The sequence below is a fragment of the Bidens hawaiensis genome, unplaced genomic scaffold (assembly GCF_021521415.1).
Source record: "Bidens hawaiensis isolate Kalapana, Puna unplaced genomic scaffold, B.hawaiensis_p1.1 tig00000760_1, whole genome shotgun sequence".
In the NCBI taxonomy this organism is placed as follows: Eukaryota; Viridiplantae; Streptophyta; class Magnoliopsida; order Asterales; family Asteraceae; genus Bidens; species Bidens hawaiensis.
Genome location: NW_027491043.1, coordinates 3,825,857 through 3,835,389, shown reverse-complemented (window position 1 = coordinate 3,835,389; position 9,533 = coordinate 3,825,857). Strand labels below are relative to the sequence as shown.

Sequence of the window (9,533 nt, the reverse complement as noted above, 5' to 3'; positions counted from 1 at the left end):
TCATTTGAAAAACACTACTGAAGACAATATTTGGTGAAAGTTTATTTAATTTGAAAGAAATAATTCAACTTGGCCATGGTTTCCAACCATCCTCTTTCGTGACAGTTGCCCATCTACATTTGTCAATATTAATTTTCATTTATTTAGTACAAAATGTTTGCCATTTGTAAAACTAAAACGTTGAAAGTTTTTTTAAAAAAGTGACGGCTTATCTGAAATAAAAAGTGACGGACAAACATTCAATGTAAAACAAGTTAACGAAGGGGAAAATCATGAATAGAGCCTTTTATTTTTGACAAAACTAAAAAGTTGTAATAGACATTAGTTATTGACTGAAGATGAATTTTTTAATTCAACTAGACCCTGACCATGACCAACCTTTTTGGTGTGAACATGCAGGTGAAGGTTTCATTTGACTGAAATATTGAAATAATCAAAGATGGTGTGATATAACGTCGCATATTTTGCAGTATAAATAGAGTTGATGTGTTTAGCATTTGTCACACAACCTGAATTTTGAATACGTACCTCTCTGATCACAAAAGTCTTTCAATTAATTATGGAATCATCAGCAGCAGCGGAAACTCCGAAATCTCAGCTATCCTTGCCCTTGAGAACACGAATTGTACTATCGGCAATAGACCTTGCAATCGACCCACTTCTCCGGGATGACGGCACGGTGCCCCGCGGTCTTCTCAATCTCGTGGACTTTCAGATCCCGGCATTGTCCATACCCGTCAACGGTGTCAAGACACACGATGTCATGGTGGATCCAACTCGCAATCTCTGGTTCCGTGTATTTTTCCCCACGCAATACGCTGAAGAAGATCTCCCGGTGATGGTGTACTTTCACGGCGGTGGATATATTTTCCTCTCCCCGGATGTGGCGATATTAGACTATGTGGGCCGCAAGTTCGCGAGCGAATTGCGTGCCATTGTTGTTTCTGTCGACTACCGTCTTGCACCAGAGAACCGACACCCTTCCCAACATGACGATGGGTTTGATGTGCTGAAATTTCTGGACAATGAAGATAACCGGTCAAAATGGCTGCCGGAGAATGCCAGCATTTCACGGTGCTTTATCGTCGGTGATAGCGCTGGCAGACACCTAGCTCATCATGTGACTCTAAGAGCCTACCAATTCAAATTCCAGCAACTCCAGGTACGACTTAACTATATATATGTATACATATGCTACTGGATTCATGCATTATTATCCGTATATAAACATATCTAATTTCCTAGTTTGAAAAATCAACAACTTCGTATCTTTCTAATTGAAGCATCGTACACACGTAAGTTGTATTTTGTAAGAAATTAAGAAGAAATGAGTGATCTAAAATCCAACAACAAATACCACCCGCATGATTGCTGATGAACAGTATGATGGCTTGTAGGTAATTGGGCTAGTGGCGATTCAACCTTTTCTTGGCGGGGAGGAGCGAACAGATTCTGAAATACGGATGGATGGATCAGTACCTCTCGTGACAATGAAGCGGACCGATTGGTTTTGGAACGCGTTCATGCCCCTAGGTGAACCCTTCAACCGAGACCATCCTATCATCAATGTTACCGGGCCCAATGCCGTGGACATATCCAAAATGGATTTTCCCGCGACAATGGTGGTCGCGGCTGGGTTTGATACCCTCCGGGACCGACATATAAGGTACTACCAGTGGCTCAAGAAGTCCGGGAAGGAAGCGTACTTGATTGACTACCCAAACACATTTCATGAGTTCTTTCTCTTCTCGGAGTTGCCAGAATCCGATCAACTTATGTTAGATATGAAGGACTTCATTAACAAGGTCTTAAATAAGGTATTGACGAAAAGCCTCCAAACACTAAATATTTTGTTTCTGTTAATTTGTTCATGTATTTCATAATATTCATTTCACATGCTCAATTATCCTTTGTATATTGCTTGCTTTCAGGTTTAGAAGGACTTCATTAACAAGGTCTTAAATAAGGTATTGACGAAAAGCCTCCAAACACTAAATATTTTGTTTCTGTTAATTTGTTCATGTATTTCATAATATTCATTTCACATGCTCAATTATCCTTTGTATATTGCTTGCTTTTAGGTTTAGAAGATTTACATTGACATGGGGTTTATGAAAAGACTAATAATATTATGAACTTTTATTCATTTGTATGTTATTTCTTTTGATTATCTTTTCATTTTTTAAATAAACACAAGTAGCTTTTATGCTAAAATATTTGTAAATATGTAGTATCATATTTACCTTCTTCTTCTGTGCATTTGAGTTAATGTATATTGTACGTAACTGAATTATAAACGCTCTTTAATCCTCCATTGTATTAGTATTATTTACATGCTGGTTTTTTTATTTTGTTTTATTATGTTTTTTGGCATTCATATGTGTGTGTGAACAATCCAGCTTGAATACAAACAATTAAGAACGAATTCATTTATTATTCTGATTTTAAAAATATTAAAATCACAAGAAAATTGAATATATTTGATTTTATATATGTGTTGTAATTATTTCTAACTTCTATGTTCAAAAATTAAAACGTATATTCCAATAAATCAACTTGACGGCTTTTAATTCGCATAACTCAAAACACTTGGAAAACTAGGTTGTAAGCACCCAAACAACTCAAAGCTCATAAATTTGGTTTTTTGCATGTTTCTTTTGGATAGATTCCAGATAAGCTCCGTATGATTATACACATTTTGCAATACCTTTGATCCGCTTTGACTCTTGGCTAAAACCATCCAGTTATGCGAATATATAAACGGCACATTTAGTTATTTACTCCAACAAATTTGTTGAAACAACCGGTTAACATAATTGACAATATTTAGGATTTACGTATATATTTATATTACATATCATTATCACATGAATGTGTGCAACCGTAACATCCCGAGATTTCGTTTGATAAACTTTAAGTATTTAATTGAGGCAACTGATTTATATTAAATATAAAGAAAATAATGAGATTTGGTAGTTAAAGAGGGTAATGTGGAACTATCCTAATACTTTACTAATAATCAACCCCAACCTCATCTCCTTTGTTAGAACAAAAACGGTTCTACAAGCTATGGAGAAAGAGTAGAAAGAGAAACTCAGAGGAAAACTAGAAACACCCTTCTTGTATCCAAACACATTAGTAAAGAATTAAGGATTATGTTTGGCAAAGATTAACTATATCAAAGGTTTATGTCAATTCCAAACATCATCGAATCTCAACCACAAGGTTTGGTTTGGTTCGGTTCGGTATAAGGTACTTGTCGACTAAAAAGCTTTATTAACGGTTTTGCATAGGACCACAAAGGATTGATAATCGAGGTGTGTGGAATATAGTAACGATGCTAATTTATTTACAAGACTAAACGGTTCGAGCACCCGTAACAAATTGAATTATGGTTTCTCAAAAACTAAAGTAAGTCTTCGCATGTTATTAAGTAATCACATGCATGGTAGTAGTTGAATTGATATAGTTCATGCAATGTATTGTGTCGGACGGTATAGGTATCGCATAGATATATAGTTACCGCAAGGATATAGTTATAGCATAACACATTTTTCATCTAAGTTTTGGGGTTTAAGCGACAACTTTGGCCGTGGGATTACTTTAACAAGTTTGCTTAATTATGTGAATCAATTGTTTTGCCGCTATCAGATTAATGTGAGCATTGTAGCGTGTGAATACTTGGTCAATGAGAGAATTTTGGTAGGCTCTATGCTTTAGATGAAGCGATTACTTTAAAGTTCTAATATAGAATGTAAATGACAAGATGAAGTAGTTACTACTATACAATGGTTTGAGTAGGGATGAAGATTATTAGAATTAAAAGCTTGAACGCCAAATGAGTTCTAGACACAAATGCACAAACATATATACATATATATATATATGTGTGTGTGTGTGTGTGTGTGTTTGAGGCTATGTGTAGCGCCAATATTCTATATTGTTTTTAGGATTGTGTATGTCGTTCTAGTTTGCTTTTAGTCGATTTATTTCGCACTCGATGCGTTTATTTTGTACGGTTAAGATGTAAACTTTGGAAAAATGGGAACCCTATAAAAGGTTCACCTAACCCATTTGGGTGGGGTCAGTTCTTGCTTCTTTTAACTGATTACAGTGTCGTTCACTATTTATATTGTCGTTATATTGTTTAGTTCGATCGTATGATTTCACCCCACCCATCTCGACCGTTTATCAAGAACAAAGCTGTTCATTGTCGGATCTGGTTTCGGGATCTACAATTGGTATCAGAACTTTCGGCTCTACTAGTTGTAATTTTTGGGTTACAAGCTTGAGTCTTGATATTTTTTTTGTGTTTGAGACGTGTGGTTTGTGTGAAAAAGTGAGTTGTGGGTTCACAAAAGAAAGTTCCAGTTTCTTTGGTTTTGGTTGTGAAAAGTTTGTGAAATTTCAGTGTTTGGGTGTACTTGTAAGTTCTTGGTTAGCGAAAAGATCTCTTATGAGCCTACTGAAATTTTTTGGTTCAATTCGGTTGGAAATTTTGTTTCAAGTCATTCCATTCCACTCAACCATTCCATTCCACTCCACTCCACCATTTCATTCCATTCCATTCGAGTCGAGCAACTTCCATTCGAACCAAACCATTTGTTGATTTTTTAACCGAGTGCATTAGTCACTGGAGACCTGGGTTTCTCCTCCTTCAACATGTGATTTTCAATCGTTTCATGCTCTGCAGCCTGCAGAAATGAAATCACATCATCAAACTTAAAGTTAGGAAAATTTGCCTTCTCTCTGATGAATTTACTTGCTGTATACCATTCACCAGATAAGGATGTGAGTAGTTTCTTGTTTAAATTAAAATCAGATATCTGTAGATCTGTGGTTCTGATTTCATTCACTATAGCCATGAATCTTTGCAGTACAGACTTCAATCTCTCACCATCCTTGAATTTGAACCTGTCAAGTTGTTGTTTCAATCGATCCTTCTTAATATCCCTTAACTCGACATTCCCTCAAACATTTCTACAACTGCATCATACATCGCTTTTGCATTAGTGTGATGATTCACACCGGTGAAAATCTCCCATGAAAGTCCTAACTTCAGCAGGGACATGGCTTTGTCCTCTCTTTTTTTCATCTGCCTTTCCACATTAGCATTGTTATTTGGGGTAAGAGAAGGAACATAGGGTCCATCTTTAATGGAGTTCCATAGTTTGTATCATTGTAATTAACAGCGGCCTCAAACAACACTTTCCATTTGATGTAGTTCTCTTGACCGACTAGTCTCGGGATCTTATTAGTCGACACTTCTTGTTCATCCATGGCTTGACTTCTCTTTAGATCTGAACTCAGTCACGCACAAAAGCCTTTAAAGCTTCAAACTTTGATACTCAACCTTCTGTCTTGTGGCCTTCAGCAAGCTTACACAGCTCTGATACCACTTGTTAGGACCGGACCTAGCGCAAAACCTATAGAGGTTGACAAGATCACACTAGATCTAATAACCCAAAGGCCACTTGAATATACCGGCGGAATCAGTATATTCAAATATTGGGAACGAAGATTTAAATGACAATAAATATTTAGTAATGTCAATAAAAGCAGTAGATAAAGATTTACTATATTGATATATCGTTTAATGAACAGTGATTTAATGTTGCATGGAATGTCTAGAGTTTCGTGACGGCGGCAGTACGAGTTAGCATAAGAGGAATATTCGCTCTTGTGGTTATGCTCTCGTAATCCGTAAAAACTCGTCCCTTTTCATGGGAAACCTATGACTCTATTTATAGACCCAGACATTCCTTCTAGAAACCCTAATGATTACATAATAATGACAAAAATAAATACAAGTGTAAACAAGTCTTCGAGTATGATGTTTCCTTGTCGAGCATACTTGTAATGCATAGCGTACTCGAAACAAGTGTTCGAGCAGACTTTACTTAAAATATTTTCAGTAGAAAATATTCTACTCCTGCAGACTTCAATCTTCATAACTTATCCTTGCTTTGCTCGAATATGTCCTACGAGCAAGCATGTACTTCTCAATCTCTTCAATCCTGCCTTGTGACTTATTGTGAGCAATCTTCTACATACTCGGGTGTGAAGCTTGCTCGGGATTGAACCATGCTCCAAGTTTGTACTTAGAACCTTTGAGATCTTCCTTTATTTTATCCATGCTCGATTGTAACGTACTCATTTCGACAATAAATAAAGTATTACGAGTTATTTTAGTGATCGCATCGTGTGGTGTTGGATTAAATTAATTAAACAATAAGAAAGGATGAGATTATTAAGGTTAGTGGACTTAAAACATATTTTTGGGCCTAAAAGCCTTTGAGCTTTGCCTATTTAAACTCATAAACCCCAATTTCCATCATTATCCTCATCATTCCATCATCAATCTCCCAATCATTATCACACCCATACACACACAAACAAACCTCCTGTACCCCCAAACATTCCAAATCCAATCATCCATCCTAGATCTAGTCCAATCACACTAAAAAGGTAAATATTATATTCATTTCATTCATTTGCTCGTTAAGATTATTATCATGTTACCGGGTCAAACCAACATAAATGAGTCGACATAAACGAACTCGATATACAAGGGATTCAATTGAATCGTAAAAATAACAAGAAAATAAATAATACAAATAATAATAATAATAATAATAATAATATAAAATGCAATGAGATCCCGGCGAGTTTGAAACCCGTTCCGGTGAGCAACGGGCAGACGCGAACCCGAGGTGCAGCCACTAAACCAGATCTGAACCAGAAACGACTCGATGAGTCTCGTATCCGAACCCTTTCGAAAATCGCATCGAAACCTTACCTTGTATGTCCACCATTGAGCACCCAAGAACGGCCAGGATGCAGAATTGACAAAACCAGCATGTGAACCCCAATAAAAAGAACCCTATGCGAATGATTTCTGGAATTCGCATCGCATCCTAAGAGAAACCCTTGCCGTGCGAATTCTTTGCCGAATTTAATTCGCATCCCATGCGAATTGTTGGAATACGAATGGATTAGAGATGGTCAGCCATCCTAGGTCTTCTGTGTTGACACCACGGTTGCTGGAGATGGAGGGAGATGAAGGAAGGAAGGTGCAGGTGATGGTGGCCGTGAAAAATGGAGAAAGGAAGGAGAAAATAAAGATAAGGAAGAGAGGGAATTGCCAGACATGGGGAAGTGGCGGCAGCGAAGGTGGGTGAGAGGGGAAGAAGAAAGAGATGAAGATTAAAGTGATGATGGGGGGGGGGTTCGACAAATAGGTTAAAGTGAAGGGAGATGCTTGGATGATGATGATGATGATGATGATGATGATGATGATGATAATAATAATAATAATAATAATAATAATAATAATAAAAATAATAACAATAATATTAATGATAATAAGTTATTAATATAATAATAAAAGGATGGTAATGATGTGAGACTTAAACAAAAATCCGTACACGAGACCCGACTCGTCTAGCAACCCGTATCCCGCCTCACGTAAAGGAATGAAATTATAAATAACGGTTACCTTATCAAGAACAAATGAGAAACTAACTGAGCATGAGTCAAATATGATCCCGGCACATACCCGCACCCGCTAAGGATGTTAAACTCATGAACGCATTGAGGACATGAGTTAATAATAATGAAGCGGACCGATTGGTTTTGGAACGCGTTCATGCCCCTAGGTGAACCCTTCAACCGAGACCATCCTATCATCAATGTTACCGGGCCCAATGCCGTGGACATATCCAGAATGGATTTTCCCGCGACAATGGTGGTCGCGGCTGGGTTTGATACCCTCCGGGACCGACATATAAGGTACTACCAGTGGCTCAAGAAGTCCGGGAAGGAAGCATACTTGATTGACTACCCAAACACATTTCATGAGTTCTTTCTCTTCTCGGAGTTGCCAGAATCCGATCAACTTATGTTAGATATGAAGGACTTCATTAACAAGGTCTTAAATAAGGTATTGACGAAAAGCCTCCAAACACTAAATATTTTGTTTCTGTTAATTTGTTCATGTATTTCATAATATTCATTTCACATGCTCAATTATCCTTTGTATATTGCTTGCTTTCAGGTTTAGAAGATTTACATTGACATGGGGTTTATGAAAAGACTAATAATATTATGAACTTTTATTTATTTGTATGTTATTTCCTTTGATTATCTTTTCATTTTTTAAATAAACACAAGTAGCTTTTATGCTAAAATATTTGTAAATATGTAGTATCATATTTACCTTCTTCTTCTTTCTTCTTCTGTGCATTTGAGTTAATGTATATTGTACGTAACTTAATTATAAACGCTCTTTAATCCTCCATTGTATTAGTATTATTTTGCATGCTGGTTTTTTTATTTTGTTTTATTATGTTTTTTGGCATTCATATGTGTGTGTGAACAATCCAGCTTGAATACAAACAATTAAGAACGAATTCATTTATTATTCTGATTTTAAAAATATTAAAATCTCAAGAAAATTGAATATATTTGATTTTATATATGTGTTGTAATTATTTCTAACTTCTATGTTCAAAAATTAAAACGTATATTCCAATAAATCAACTTGACGGCTTTTAATTCGCATAACTCAAAACACTTGGAAAACTAGGTTGTAAGCACCCAAACAACTCAAAGCTCATAAATTTGGTTTTTTGCATGTTTCTTTTGGATAGATTCCAGATAAGCTCCGTATGATTATACACATTTTGCAATACCTTTGATCCGCTTTAACTCTTGGCTAAAACCATCCAGTTATGCGAATATATAAACGGCACATTTAGTTATTTACTCCAACAAATTTGTTGAAACAACCAGTTAACATAATTGACAATATTTAGGATTTACGTATATATTTATATTACATATCATTATCACATGAATGTGTGCAACCGTAACATCCCGAGATTTCGTTTGATAAACTTTAAGTATTTAATTGAGGCAACTGATTTATATTAAATATAAAGAAAATAATGAGATTTGGTAGTTAAAGAGGGTAATGTGGAACTATCCTAATACTTTACTAATAATCAACCCCAACCTCATCTCCTTTGTTAGAACAAAAACGGTTCTACAAGCTATGGAGAAAGAGTAGAAAGAGAAACTCAGAGGAAAACTAGAAACACCCTTCTTGTATCCAAACACATTAGTAAAGAATTAAGGATTATGTTTGGCAAAGATTAACTATATCAAAGGTTTATGTCAATTCCAAACATCATCGAATCTCAACCACAAGGTTTGGTTTGGTTCGGTTCGGTATAAGGTACTTGTCGACTAAAAAGCTTTATTAACGGTTTTGCATAGGACCACAAAGGATTGATAATCGAGGTGTGTGGAATATAGTAACGATGCTAATTTATTTACAAGACTAAACGGTTCGAGCACCCGTAACAAATTGAATTATGGTTTCTCAAAAACTAAAGTAAGTCTTCGCATGTTATTAAGTAATCACATGCATGGTAGTAGTTGAATTGATATAGTTCATGCAATGTATTGTGTCGGACGGTATAGGTATCGCATAGATATATAGTTACCGCAAGGATATAGGTATAGCATAA

General features: G+C 36.0%; 1 pseudogene; it reads left to right on the top strand.

Annotated features, from left to right (window-relative positions):
- Nucleotides 1-559: 559 nt before the first annotated feature.
- On the top strand, nucleotides 560-1,937 carry LOC143533650 (putative carboxylesterase 18 pseudogene; annotated as a pseudogene).
- Nucleotides 1,938-9,533: the final 7,596 nt, after the last annotated feature.